This window comes from Salvelinus sp. IW2-2015, linkage group LG25 (genome assembly GCF_002910315.2).
Source record: "Salvelinus sp. IW2-2015 linkage group LG25, ASM291031v2, whole genome shotgun sequence".
Lineage (NCBI taxonomy): Eukaryota > Metazoa > Chordata > Actinopteri > Salmoniformes > Salmonidae > Salvelinus > Salvelinus sp. IW2-2015.
The window spans coordinates 5,623,793-5,639,601 of NC_036865.1; the positions used below are offsets into that span (position 1 = coordinate 5,623,793).

Sequence of the window (15,809 nt, forward strand, 5' to 3'; positions counted from 1 at the left end):
CACCGTCACATAATGTGACGTAAATCGAGCGCGCTCAAACTTCCCATCATTCTGATTACAGTAGTCATTTTGTCACCCTCATCATGGCAAAGACACGGAGAAATGCATATGATGCAGCTTTCAAGTTGAAGACGATCGATCTGGCTGTTAGAAAGGGAAATAGAGCTGCTGCACGGGAGCTTGGCCTTAATGAGTCGATGATAAGACGTTGGAAACAGCAGCGTGAGGAACTGACTCAGTGCAAAAAGACAACAAAAGCTTTCAGAGAAGAAAAGCAGATGGCCCGAACTAGAAAATGAGCTTGAAGACTGGGTCAACACACAGAGAGCAGACGGCCGAGGTGTTTCAACTGTGCAGATCCGACTGAAAGCCAAAACAATCGCCACCGCAATGAAGTTTGACTTTCTTGGTAGGCTACTGTTTACTGCTATTTTTTAAATTTTTGTTACAAGCCGTGTTTCGTTAAAGCCTATTTATTTTTGTTACAAGCCGTGTTTCGTTTAAAGGCTGTGTAAAGTTCATTTGTTTCAATGTACCGGTAGGCACTTGCGGCTTATAGACGTGTGCGGTTTATTTATGTACAAAACACATTTTTTTTTAAATTCAGTGGGTACGGCTTATATTCAGGTGCGCTTAATAGTCCAGCAATTACGGGTACTCTGAGTTGTCCTAATGTGGCTATGCCAAACGGCTGTGGGCTACGCTAGTTCATTCAGAATTCCATGGCATTATTTATATTACTTTATAGTATGAAGATTACAATTGAACAAAGCTGAATAAAATAAATTCTACAAACTATTTGAGGGAGTGCGCACATGCGGCTATTCTGTGTTGAGCGGTTAAAGAAATAGGTAATCCTATATCTAGATTAATTTAGAGTTACTAATTAATGTAACTTTAGTTGTTCTACAAACGTTGGGCTATATGTTTAGATTTTTTAAAATACATTTTAAGGATGCAAAAAGTTGCTTGCAAGACTGCTTTAAAAAAAAAAAAATATTACCCCTTTTTTCTCCCCAATTTCATGGTTTCCAATTGGTAGTAGTTACAGTCTTGTCTCATCGCTGCAACTCCCGTACAGCCATGCGTCCTCTGAAACAACCCAACCTAACCCAACACAACGCACATCCAACCCGGAAGCCAGCCGCACCAATGTGTCGGAGGAAACACTGTACACCTGGCGACCTGGTCAGCATGCGCTGCTCCGGGCCCGCCACAGGAGTCGCTAGTGCGCGATGAGACATGGATATCCCTGCCGGCCTAACCCGGACGACGCTGGGCCAATCGTGCGTCGCCCCATGGACCTCCCGGTCGCGGCCGGCTGCGACAGAGCCTGGGCTCAAACCCAGAATCTCTGGTGGCACAGCTAGCACTGCGATGCAGTGCCTTAGACCACTGCGCCACCCAGGAGCCCCCCTGCTTTGTTTTTTTGTGCAGGCTGAACACACGTCATTAGTCTCGCATTCACAATTTGACAAGCACTTGATAATGCCTCGAATTTCACGACGGCATCCCCTTTGTGGCTGTAATGCACCCTAAAAAAAATCCATTATTTTGTTGTGCCCTTCTCCCTGAGTGCTGCATGCTCTCCATCATGATCGGGTCTTTCTCACAGGCTACAAGTGAAGACAGACATATCGGGACACAACTGCGCGTGTCCTTATCCAACTCCGAGGTGCATATTGAAGATATTGGAAGAACTGTCCACATTTACTTTTCATCAGCCAACAAGATGAGTAGGCATAACAAACAGCAAAAGCACTAGCCTATGTCAATCTACTATCCCCCATAGTACAAAAGTCGACCTATTCTGTGCGAGAAATAAATATTCCAAACATAGTCTGGAACACTTCACATAAGTACAGCAATGCGCACATGGCAGTAAGCTATAAGCGGGAAAACACCATTATCAAAAGTGACAGCAAATGCAATTATGCATGTAATGCTTTTATTATGAAGGTGCATTATTATGGTGAAAATTATTTTCCCCAAACTTGAAACATGCGCTGCACTGCTTATGTATGCCAGTTAGGCTCTAAACCCCTTGTAAAGCAGATTAATGTGCTCAATTTTAATAAGTTATTTGGTCACATTAGTTGTGATACAAACCTTATAAAAACATATAGACCTATGGGCTCGGCTACATGAGGTGTGTGACTATGATTTGAAAAAAATATTTTTAAAAAGGCTGTTTCTTATGCTGGGCATCATTCACAAGTGATAATATATTATTTATTTGTATTTAACCAGGCTAGTCAATTAAAACCAAATTCTTATTTACAATGATGGCCTAGGAACTGCTTTGTTCAGGGGCAGAATGACAGATTTTTATCTTGTCAGTTCGGCGATTCAATCTAGCAACCTTTCGGTTACTGGCCCAATGCTCTAACCACTAGGCTACCTGCTGCCCCTTCACAAGTGATAGGCTAATATTGTCACCCATCAGACTATTCTTGATTTAATCTTGTCTTTACAAATACTAAATAATATATGTGTGAAATTTGTTTTGATTTAGAATGGACCATTATCATGCACCTGTCTGGAAACGGGGGCAGGGGGGAAAATACATGTCATCTATGCACTTAAATAGCAGATGGAGAATGCTTTTCCAGTGATTTTTCATGCCAGCCAGGTTGGCTATACTCCTGTTGTAAAGATAAGCAATGTGCTAAAAATTAGGAAAGTTGAGAAATAAATATAGTAGGCCTAACCTATAGAAAGTTGATGGGATCTTCCTATGTAGTAGAACAACGACGAGATGGCCTACAGGGAGGAGGTGAGGGCCCTCGGAGTGTGGTGTCAGGAAAATAACCTCACACTCAACGTCAACAAAACAAAGGAGATGATTGTGGACTTCAGGAAACAGCAGAGGAAGCACCCCCCTATCCACATCGACGGGACAGTAGTGGAGAAGGTGGAAAGTTTTAAGTTCCTCGGTGTACACATCACGGACAAACTGAATTGGTCCACCCACACAGACAGCGTTGTGAAGACCTCAGGAGGCTGAAGAAATTCGGCTTGTCACCAAAAGCACTCACAAACTTCTACAGATGCACAATCGAGAGCATCCTGTCGGYCTGTATCACCGCCTGGTACGGCAACTGCTCCGCCCACAACCGTAAGGCTCTCCAGAGGGTAGTGAGATCTGCACAACGCATCACCGGGTGCAAACTACCTGTCCTCCAGGACACCTACACCCGCCGATGTCACAGGAAGTCCATAAAGATCATCAAGGACAACAACCACCTGAGCCACTGCCTGTTCACCCCGCTATCATCCAGAAGGCGAGGTCAGTACAGGTGCATCAAAGCAGGGACCGAGAGACTGAAAAACAGCTTCTATCTCAAGGCCATCAGACTGTTAAACAGCCACCACTAACATTTAGTGGCTGCTGCCAACATACTGACTCAACTCCAGCCACTTTAATAATGGGAATTGATGGAAATGTATGTAAAAATGTATCACTTGCCACTTTAAACAATGCCACTTAATATAATGTTTACATACCCTACATTACTCATCTCATATGTATATGTATATACTGTACTCTATATCATCTACTGCATCTTGCCATCTTTATGTAATACATGTATCACTAGCCACTTTAAACTATGCCACTTTATGTTTATATACCCTACATTACTCATCTCATATGTATATACTGTACTCTATACCATCTACTGCATCTTGCCTATGCCGTTCTGTACCATCACTCATTCATATATCTTTATGTACATATTCTTTATCCCTTTACACTTGTGTGTTATAAGGTAGTAGTTGTGGAATTGTTAGGTTAGATATCCCGTTGGTTATTACTGCATTGTCGGAACTAGAAGCACAAGCATTTTGCTACACTCGCATTAACATCTGCTAACCATGTGTATGTGACAAATACAATTTGATTTGATTTGATTTTGAGGCCATCACTGTTTTCTCACACAATTGCATAGCCTATAGGAACATTGCGCAACATGACCTCATGGGCTCTCTTGAAGTGTTTGAAACTATTTGCATTGATATCAGAGTGATTAGAGGGACAATTGAGTGCCAGGCAGTTAGCAAGTTTGGTAGGCTACTAATGACCATGAGCTGCATCAGAGCTTGGAGAAGCCTAATTACCCTGAGAAATTTGACTACCTTCGTGACTCGTGACCGCCGGTGTTGCCGTAATAAGGCCACCACAACAGGCTTACCTTGGCGTGACGTTTTGATACACGTGTAATTATCTTTTGGACAACGTGGTTTTATCAATATATTCCCCTAGATCTACTCTCCAAAATTCAAAATGCTAATTAGGAACAAAGAAGACTACAAGGCTCCTTCCTGCCTGCACGTCATCTCTCGTTGACACGGTCAGCTACAGAACCGTTCAGCTACAGAACCGTTTACCTGCGCGAGCAGAAACGTGCCCAATCCATGACGAATCCATGCCCTGTATTGAAATGAATTGAATAGTGTTGAACTTCTTCCGTACCCGTTCTCTGTCTTCGCTAGCCACGGACTACACTTTAGCTAGCTAGTTAGAGCAGTAGATCAAAAAATAATTTTGTATTACTTAGCCTAGATAATTCTTTGTACTGTATGTCGACTTTGGTGTCTATTTCAGATCTTATGGCATTTTTCAAGGATGAGCATAAGAACATTAAAAGGGGGAGACGACCACATTAAGTCTGGCCGTGTGTAAAAGTGGAGCTATAGTGGTTTGGTCAGGGCCAGCATGAGGGTTAAAGTTTATACTGTGTCGGTGAGTGTAACTTAATAGCTAAGTTTCAGCATCTTAGCAAAACAATGTGTTATATACAGCTGTCCACATTCTACAAGGAAAGAGACACTTAATCAATTATATAATCATTAAGCAGATTACCCCAGATACCAGACTTCGATTAAGCAATAAGGCCCAAGGTGGTGTCGTATGGCCAATATACCACTGCTAAGTGGGATATTGGCAATATACCACAAACTCCCAAGGTGCCTTATTGCTATTATAAACTGGTTGCCAATGTAATTAGAGCAGTAAAAATAAACGTTTCATCATACCCGCGGTATACGGTCTGATATACCATGGCTGTCAGCCAATCAGCACTCAGGGCTCGAACTACCTAGTTTATAATGAGTGATAACTCAGTTCTGGAATGTTGTCATCGATGAGAATTAATCTAAAAACCTGTTGACATTCAGAATTGACTTTGTTTAGATATCCAGCCTTTGTTTAGATATCCAGTGTATTAAATATTCTACATCTGTAATGGCATCAATCAAATCAAACTTAATTTATGTATCACATTTCTTACAACAAATGCATTTCAAGGTGTTTAAAGTCATGCATCGAAAGGCATGTGGCACGTAACATCCTTCCTCTAGCCAGGTCTCTATAGGGGACCAGGGGATTCTCTCTAACACATGTGAAGGCCTCCGTGGAGCTCATAAGTGCAGCCATGCAGCCTATTTTGGCGGTTCACAATATCAGCGGTACGGATATAGCATGCGAGTGCAGGGAGCCAGCCGGGCCCAACCAGTTGCAGTCAGTGGAGGACCCGTACCCGGGCACCTGGGGCATACAGGCATTTCTGGCTGGCATGGTGCTGTCGGTGGAACAGCAGGAGGCTATACGGCAGGCAACAGTTGGAAAGCTCACCAACACCAACTGGCACACCATGAGGAGAGGGAGGTTGACGGCCAACAATTATGGAGCAGTGGTTAGGGCCAAGTCCGTTACTCCGTCGCTGCTAAAAAGGGTCCTCAGATCTGTAAAGTGGGGCACAGATAATGAAGAGGAGGGCATCAAGGCATTCAAAATGGCTACAGGGATGGATGTGCAGGAGTCAGGGCTTTTGGCTCCCAGGGTCTGGGATCCTGGGTGCCTCACCGGATCGTCTGCTGGGCACCACAGTAGTGGTAGAGGTCAAGTGTCCCTATGGTGCAAGGGACCTTACCACTGAAGAGGCAGTGAAGTCAAAGGATTTCTATATCAAGGAGGGAGGGTCATACTGTGAAGACCATTCTTACTGGAACCAGGTCCAAGGTCAGCGCCACATCACTGGAAGGGACACCTGATTCTTAGTTGTGTAGACCACCAAAGCCTCCATCACCAACCCCATCCAGCGTGACGACCTCTGGCAGACTCATATTGCTCATCCAAAAATATTCCACATAGTTCATACACACAGGCTCCCAGAATAGGTTATATTACATAGAAGCTTTGCTCAAAGCAGCCAACTAAAGTAATGTAATTAACTTCATCATGGGCACAGTGGGAATTTATATATGTGATGTTCAAATGATTTCTTGCCCCGTGTGTCTTACAGTCATCCCTGACATTGTTGAAAAACAAGTTAACAACGAATAAAGATCATACACAAACAATGGGCTCCTAGAATAGGTTATATTACATTTAAGTTTTGCTCCAAGCAGCCAACTACAGTAATGTAGTTAACCTAAGTTCAATTACAAAGGCTGGTCGGAGTGCATCTTCTCATTCAGTAGTACAACACAATTCACATTGCATTTCATCAGTGGGAATTTATATCTTTTATATGATGTTTAAATTATTTCTTATCCCCAGAGTGAGAGAGTACGTCACTTCCAGCAGATATCCTTGCTGCACTGCTTCTCGTGGGGTGAGCCTGATGTTCTGCATGTCACGCCTCGTGTCTAAAACATGGGGGGAAGGGGGCATAAAGTCAAAATTCTACAAATTCCATGTTTTACTAAATATTGTTTCATATTTGAGTTACTGACCTGTCCATCCACAAGCTCAATGTGCTGTAGTCGCCACTTCCGGCGCTTGTTTACAGTGAACACTGAGGCTGTACCCTTACAGTTTTAGACAGCCACAATAGCCTATTGGCTACTATTTGAGCATAATATAGGCCTAACAAAAAAAACAGGGAGCAAAACCCATAACATTTTCACATAGAAATAGCTTTTGATTTCTATGATGTAGCCTACAGTAGCCTATATGTGGTGTTCAATGCAGGCCTACAATGCATGAGACTTTTAAAACCGTTTTTACATTATGAAGGGCTTGACATGAATTAATGATTTTTTACTTGGTCTGTAACACCACGGGCCAAATAGGTGACTGTAAATTGCATTGTGTTTTATGATGCAAGAAACCACTTTACATAAACCAAAAGTATATATTTATTTCCTTTATTTAACTAGGCAAGTCAGTTAAGAACAAATTCTTATTTTCAATGACGGCCTAGGAACAGTGGGTTAATAAATGCCTTGTTCAGGGGCAGAATGACAGATTTGTACCTTGTCATCTTGGGGACTATTGTCACGCCCTGAACTTAGAGATCATTTTAATTCTCTATTTGGTTAGGTCAGGGTATGACTAGGGTGGGCAATCTATGTTTTCTATTTCTTTGTTGGCCTGGTATGGTTCCCAATCAGAGGCAGCTGTCTATCGTTGTCTCTGATTGGGGATCATATTTAGGCAGCCTTTTCCCACCTGTTGTTTGTGGGATCTTGTTTTTGTGTAGCTGCCTGTGAGCAGCCCAGAATGTTTTGTTTTCGTCTGTATTGTTTTTGGTGAGTTTCATATTTATTAAACATGTGGAACTTTAAGTACGCTGCGCCTTGGTCCATTCATTCAGACAAGCGTGAAATTATATCTTGCAACCTTTCGGTTACAAGTCCAACTCTCTAACCCCTAGGCTACCTGCCACTTATTATTATTACTACCATACAGGAATTAGACAATGTAGGCACCCCTCTGCCTATTGGCTTATTTGCATATTCATGCCTGTCTCAAAATATAACACTGCCTCTTTAATTAAGACATAAGCTTTTTACCTGACTGTCTTCAAAGAAAAGCTTGAAATGTAGCCTACACATTTGCTCTTGTAGAGAGCAATAGCTGACCTATGCTATCTATAACTGGGCTAATAACTTGCTAACTAGCAAACACTATCAACAAATGTGCATATGCCTGCCCTCTGACCTGGGCCTGTTGCACAAAACTAGGATAAGGTTAAGCCAGGATATCTTGGTGATCCTGGCTCAATTGATCCGTAATCCGGTGCACTAAAGATGGATAGGGGGCAGAGGATATGTTATGGTAAAATTACCATGGAGATTTATTCTGTGGAGCTAGCCTGCTCCAGACCAGGCTAAATTCCAGGATCTATTTAATCTCATCCCTAATGTCAGTCAGCAGTCACCACAAATGGAAACCAATATTATTTCACTGCTCACTATACATTGTTATCACATATAACTAGACCCACGTTATTATTTAAACGTTTGTGATCATTAATTTCAATGATTTTGGATAAAAAATGATTTTTAGATGATGTTGCTACATTAGATAATTTACAGTTTCCCATAGACTATAAGGCTATATATAAAATGATAGAATATAGGCCACAGAGGGGAAAAAAACACAAGTCATAATATTGTAACCAGTTGTTTTAAAGGAGGACAGTTGTTAAAATGACAGATGTGGGGCATTTCGTGAAATTGTACTTCAGTATGGTTTCATAAACAAAACATGCTGATGTGCCAGAATATTAAGTATCACATTGTCATAAGTATCAAAACTGTGAAAACAATATGTAGCTTTTCTGCAGAAAGAACCAGCCTCATAAATTTATGACTTTATCCTTTTTCTTCAGTGTGGCCCTAGTACTCTGTCTATATAACAAATACACATTCCATATGAATATAAAAACACAATGTGTAACATTATGTTCCTTTATTGAATAAGGACAAAACAAAGCAGGTAAACCATCAGCTCCTTTCGAAACTGAAGTCACAGTGACTCTACAAGATGGAAAGCACAGAATCCAAGCATATTATACAAAATGATACATACACATTCAAAGGTCTGTATATAAACAACCCTGCATGTCTGCACACTAAAATAAATGCAGGACAAATCCATACACATCAACTGAACAGACAAATGAATGGATGCAGTAGCCTCCCTGCAGCCTTGTATTACACACAGTATACCGCACAAACATCATAAGAGGCCAAATTCGTCAAAAAACGAACCCAAAAAACCCAAATCCTCTGCCACCGCAGGACATATTTAACCAAAATTGAAAGCACACATACTAACTAAAATAATTCAACACATATTGGTCCCTCAGCAGCCGACCACTGTCGTCATCAGGGAAGATTGCCGGATTGTCCCAGTCCATGGCTGGTGGCACTCTGGGGCCCTCTCCTTCCTCAGGCAGGCCACATTGTGGAGGACAGCACAAGCCACAGTAATATCACATACCCTAACAGGGCTGACCCTTAATTTGTGAAGGCAGTGAAAGCCGCCTTCAGAGAGCCAAAGGTCATTTCAACTCTGGCCCTGGTCCTGGCATGGGCATGGTTGTAGGCCTGCTGTGCTTCCTGGGGTCTGTGAAAGGTGTCAGGAGAAAAGGCTGGCAGCCATACCCCTGTCTCCAGCAACACACCAGAGAATTCACCTGTCAACACAAAATCTCATCATATACACTCATAAACACAGTGATATTCTTGACACAGCCATGATGGTTATAAATAGGGGTTGTGTGGCTTACCTTGTGATAGGCACTGATAGATTTCAGAGGCCCGAAAGATTCTGGAGTCATGGACTGAGCCAGGCCATTTTGCCACAACATTGCTGATCACACATCAGCATTGCAGACCATCTGAAATCAGAAGATGAGGAATATTACACCAATCAATGCACATCACTGGCAATGCAGCTGTTCGTCAATGGACAATACAAAAAGTTATGTTCACCTGAACATTAATGCTGTGAAAGGATTTCCTATTCACAAAATCGGCCTCATGGGCACCTGAGGGGCTTTTATCCTTATGGTGTGCAGTCCACTGCACCAATGACATTGGGGAACCTGTCACACAAAGTAATGAGTATCCTACTATGTGTTAACAGTTGTCCTGTAATTTGTAGATCCTCTTACCTGCAATCCTATAGAACTCCTCTTTGATGTCACAGAGTCTTCTGTGGCCAGGGAAGGAGATGAAGACATCTGCTAATGCTTTGATAGCCAGACACACACTCCTTATTGTGCGGCAAATTGTGGCCTTGTTCAGCTGTTCTGCATCCCCACTGAGTACAGGAAGGCTCCACTAGCAAAAAAGCGCAAGGCCACACAAACCATTTGCTCCACACTCAGTGCATGGCTCCGTGCAGTGCGGTGCTTAATCCTGGACCCAGTAGTCTGCATAGATACCTGATGCCATCTGCAGAAAACCTGTATCTTTCATATAGATGGTCATCAGGGAAGGCCAGTGGGTCCAACCGGTCCCTGAAGACCCTTTCCGCCTGAAGGCTCTCCTCAGCACAAGTGCTTCTTCATCCACCACATCTCGCACGAATGGGCATGCCATTGTCAGAGCAGAAAGGAACACACAATTTTGGGCCTTCATATAGGCTAGTGGCCACACCTGGTGCTGGGGGTGGCAAAAGAGGGCGATGCCTTATAACGATGACTGGTTTGTACTGATTGCTGGGAAAATAAAAAAAACCTTAGAAAGATGCCACCGTCCTGTGTGCTCACAATAAGAGCTCATATGTCATGGCTCACTTGACTTTACGAAAATATACCTAATTTTTATTTGAGCTGTGTCATCTCTTGGAGCTGGGAGGAAAGAAAAATAATGATTAATACATTTGTGTTACAGTTAGCATACAGTGTACATTGAAGGCATATCTCACCTCCCTCTCAAGTTTTTTTATTTCAAGGTCCAGTTTCCTAATTGTCCTCTTTTTTATTTTGACTCCAGTGCAAGATTTTCCATCTTTTATTCTTGTACTGAATGTCTATGTCTGCCAGTTCTATTTGGCGCCGGAGGTGGTTGCCATACAACTTTCTGATAGCTTGTAGCTCTGTGAACACAATACAATTAGCGCAGCTGGAATTTGGCAGGATGTGGTCCTTTTATTAATACGCACTATGTTGCCAGGCTGGTTTTCCCACTGTATAGCATCTGGGTCCTGTAAAATAAATTAGATTTTTGATTTTGATGAGGACTCCTCACCATTGTAGAGTAAATAGTACTTTCACAGTCTTAACATGATACCTCATGCCTTCTGGAATCCAGAGAGATGTTCCCTCCTCATCCGTCTCCATCATGTGCTGTTGCTGCTGCACTGGGCCTTCACCTATCACATTTAATCGGATTCATATTGAAGCTAGTAGACAAGACATGCCAGCCTACAGTATGCCTTTGATGGAGTACTCACTGGATCAGCATCGTCTGTGCTTGTGCTGGTGGCTCTAACAGGAACACAGTGCTGCCAGACACTGCAAGGCAATAGGTAAACCAAAGTCAGACAGTCCAAATTGATTCAATATGAATGTGGTTGTATCCCATGTAGAGATGGAAGGACATACCTTGAATGAAGCGGGTGGCATCTTGGGAGGAACCTATGCTCGTCTCTTTCCCCCCAGGGATCCCCTCTAAACGGGCCTGCCTTTATTTAGCTCCAAGGCCATGTCCTCTGCTGGGGTAAGGTCAGCCTTTGGTGACCCACCACCCGTGCCTTGTCTGTGTATTCTTTTTCACTGCTAAAACATACAGACAATGTTGGAGCAGGCACCTTCTGGGTACAATATATGCTTGTGCTTTGTTAAATATTAGTCAGGGACCATACCATTCTGCAGAATGTTCTTGTATTTGATTTTGACCTGCGCCATGTCCGTTTTGGCCCTTCATGTTTAATCTACACACACACACACACACACACACACACATTTAATGGAGTCACACTGCAAAAAATTACTTGGTATTTTCTTGTTTTCAGTAAAAATATCAAAAAATGTATCATAGCTTTATACAGTGTGATGGAGTTACTTTACACAATTTCACTCATATCTGCAGTGCATTTCAATTAAAAATTTAACCGTTTCATAATTACAGTACAACTGCATTTTTGGAGATGTGAATTAAATATTTGAATTGTAATTGTGATGTTTCAGCGGAGCGGTGAGTGTGTAATTGTGCACTACTTATGCATTCAGGCGGTCTGCAATACTTTGCCACGCTTTTTCTCTTTGCTTTATCACTGTGGRGGTGTTGCCTTTKTTCTTAATTATATCTTTTACCTCCTCSTATGCCTCCATGAGGATTTGTGCTTCCGACGGGGAAAAGTACGCGGCTCTAGTTGCCATGGTAAATCAGTTAATCTGTGATCTGTGGCGGGGTCTATTTGAGTGAGCCGTGAGCGCGCACCTATCCAGGATTGGTTTCACCTGGCTTAATGAATCCGTGTCTGCTCATCCTGGCTTGGTCTTTGTGCAACCAATTAAGCCTGGACGCACATGTTTTGGCTTCATTGAGCTCAGCTGAGTCATTTATCCCGGATGTCTTAATTCTACTTTTGTGCAACAGGCCCCTGATCTGAAACTCACCAGTGATTGAAAGACTGCTTTTGGGCTACCCAGCCAATACAATTATACTCCATTGCGCTCTGGCTCTGCCAACAACAAAATAACAGATTCAATCTTGCAAAGTTAGATTTGTTTTGGTTTGTTGCATTTTAAAAGGGCTGATATAATGTTGATTCGATCCCAGAAAAAACGTTGATCTATATAGTGCAAACTAATGGGCCGCACTCAGTGAAGTTTTTACAATTTCTTTAACCTTTATTTAACTAGGCAAGTCAGTTAAGAAGAAATTCTTATTTACAATGGCGCTGGGCCAATTGTGCGCCGCCCTATGGGACTCCCAATCACGACCAGATGAGATATAGCCTGGATTCGAACCAGGGACTGTAGTGACGCCTTTTGCACTGAGATGCAGGGCCTTAGACCGCTGCGCGTGGTAGTCCTGGAGGAGGTGTGCGGCCACGCATGCACAGTTTAGAGGGACCATTGCTCACAAGCTAGCTTTTGAGGTTTCGCGATTGCCTAAGATGCAAGTGTGTTGGTGAAGCAGAGGTCCAGAGTTTATGCCAGGTATGGGCCGAATCGGGAGGAAGTGGTACCTGCTAAGCAAGCAGTGTGACGTCCTTTACACTGGCACAGGATGTCGACACCCAATCTTAAGTCATGAGAACCATACAAACACTGCACAGATATATCTACAAATTCATTGATGCATCAGATTTGTGTAACTGACCTGTCAGTCCACAGGCTCGATCTGCTGTAGTCTCTACAACGGGACGCTTGTGTTCGGATCACACTGCCACACTGCCACAGATCCATGCATCAGATGGTCTGAGGGATGTACTCTTGTTGGACTGGAAAACAAAGAGACATTTGGTCAGTGCTGGGTCATTTTCAATGCTGTATCAACATCTTTATCTGGATAGAAAATGCATTGTTTATCATAACACCTTGGACAATGTGACAAGTGGTCCCTCAACACCCAATCCTCATGCCTCATTGTTTGTTCTTGTTTCCCAATCAACTGTATCTTCTTCTTCTGCCATGGCAGCCACAGGCCTGAGTGTTGTCACTGGATTTCCGGTACACCCATCTGAAAGACAAAAAAAACTTTTTTTGCCAGCTAAAATGATTACTAAAATAGTAACATCAATATTAAAATACCATAACCCACAGACTTGACTATAGTAATGGTAAAATAGACTGGACATTGGTCTATTTGCACATCGAAAATCCTACTATATTGATGGGACATTTCTGCTAGGATGGAAGAATTGTCTGGAATATTTGCCCAAATAGGTGAAGTATTACGAGGAGCTATATGACTGTACTTCTGACAGCCGTGAGGTCACTGAGGAGAACTAACAGTGATCGGGGGATCGCCTTAAAAGGGACTGACATGCAGGGATGTAACATCAGGATTTTGGGCACTGGCCAGCAGACCATACATTTCTACACTGTGGTCCTAAATCTGTGGCATGCAATGTTTTTAAAGGCTAGTTTGGCACATTGTATACTAGCCCAGTCTGAAAAGTACTAGCCTTGGGCTAGCTTAATTTCGATCCCTGCTGACATTTCTAACTGACTTCACAGGTCATCTGATTAGTCCTGTACAACAGATGTACTCGTGGAACAAAACTGTTTCTGTGATTTGTTTGGGGAAATATTTTAGCCCACAGGCAATATTTAGTTAGCTAGCTAGTTAACATTAGCTCACCGTTCATGTAGTCACACCTTTCTAAGTGGCGACATGCTAGCTAATAAACTATCCTTGCCACGGTGCCAGCAACGTTAGCTAGCAAGTCTGACTACACAAATTGTGAGTTAATGTTAACTAGCTAGACAAATATCCCTTCCCTGATGGGCTAACGTTAGCAAGCATGTCACCACGTCAAAAAGTAACTTGCTAACTCACTGAAGACTTAAAAAGGTCACAACAGTCATTATGTTAGCGTATGCTGGTTTTCTTTTTACTTCAAATCAAATTTTATTGGTTACATACACATGGTTAGCAGATGTTAATGCGAGTGTAGCGAAATGCTTGTGCTTCTAGTTCCGACAGTGCAGCAATATCTAGCATGAAGTCTAACAATTCCACAACAACTACCTAATACACACAAATCTAAGTAAAGTCAAATTTCAAATCAAATCAAATTTATTTATATAGCCCTTCGTACATCAGCTGATATCTCAAAGTGCTGTACAGAAACCCAGCCTAAAACCCCAAAACAGCAAGCAATGCAGGTGTTAGAAGCACGGTGGCCTAGAAAAACTCCCTAGAAAGGCCAAAACCTAGGAAGAAACCTAGAGAGGAACCAGGCTGAGGGTGGCAAGTCCTCTTCTGGCTGTGGCCGGGTGGAGATTATAACAGAAACATGCCAAGATTTTCAAATGTTCATAAATGACCAGCATGGTCAAATAAAATAATCACAGTAGTTATCGAGGGTGGCAGCAAGTCAGCACCATCAGGAGTAAATGTCAGTTGTGTCACGTTCCTGACCTATTTTATGTTATTTTGATTATGTTTAGTTGGTCAGGGCGTGAGTTGGGGTGGGCATTGTAGTTGTGTTGTGTTTTTGTTTAGTCTATGGTGTTGTATTGTGTATGGGATAGATAATTGGAGGTGTCTAGTTTATGTCTATGGCTGCCTAGATTGGGTCTCAATCAGAGACAGCTGTCATTCATTTGTCCTTGATTGGGAGCCATATTTAAGGGTAGCCATAGCAGTAGGCTTTTGTGGGTATTGTCTATGTAGAACGTTTGTAGCCTGTATGTATGTGCACAACGTTTGTAGCTTCACGGTCGTTTTGTTAGTTTGTATAGTGTTTGTGTCGTGTTCATCTTCGTGGTGTTAATAAAAGAAGATGGCTTATTTTCCAAATGCTGCGTTTTGGTCGTCTCTCCTCCACACGATCGTGACAAGTTGGCTTTTTTAGCACGTCCGGTGAACAGGTCAGGGTTCCATAGCCGCAGACAGAACAGTTGAAACTGGAGCAGCAGCAAGGCCAGGTGGACTGGGGACAGCAAGGAGTCATCATGCCAGGTAGTCTTGACGCATGGTCCTAGGGCTCAGGTCCCTCAAAGAGAGAGAAAGAAAGAGAGAGAGAAGGAGAGAATTAGAGAGAGCATACTTAATTCACACAGGACACCGGATAAGAACAGGAGAAGTCCTCCAGATATAACAAACTGACCCTAGCCCCCCCCCCCCGACACGTTAACTACTGGCCAGCATAAATACTGGAGGCTGAGACAGGAGGGGTCAGGAGACACTGTGGCCCCATCCGATGATTCCGCTAAAGGAATGGAATAAGAATATATACATATAAATATATGGATGAGCAATGACAGAGCGGCACAGGCAAGATGCAATAGTATGAAATACCGTATATACATATGAGATGAGTAATACAAGATATGTAAACATTATTCAAGTGGCATTATTGAAGTGACTAGTGATCCATTTATTAA

At 42.6% G+C, this 15,809-nt stretch overlaps 1 long non-coding RNA gene across 1 annotated transcript; it reads right to left on the reverse strand.

Moving 5' to 3' along the window:
• Positions 1-8,665: 8,665 nt before the first annotated feature.
• LOC139022994 (uncharacterized) lies at positions 8,666-10,002 on the reverse strand. The gene is made up of 3 exons (XR_011474051.1): positions 9,912-10,002; positions 9,525-9,635; positions 8,666-9,431 (listed from the first exon to the last, which is right to left on the reverse strand). It is a non-coding gene; the product is annotated as an uncharacterized lncRNA (long non-coding RNA).
• Between the last annotated feature and the right edge of the window lie 5,807 nt (positions 10,003-15,809).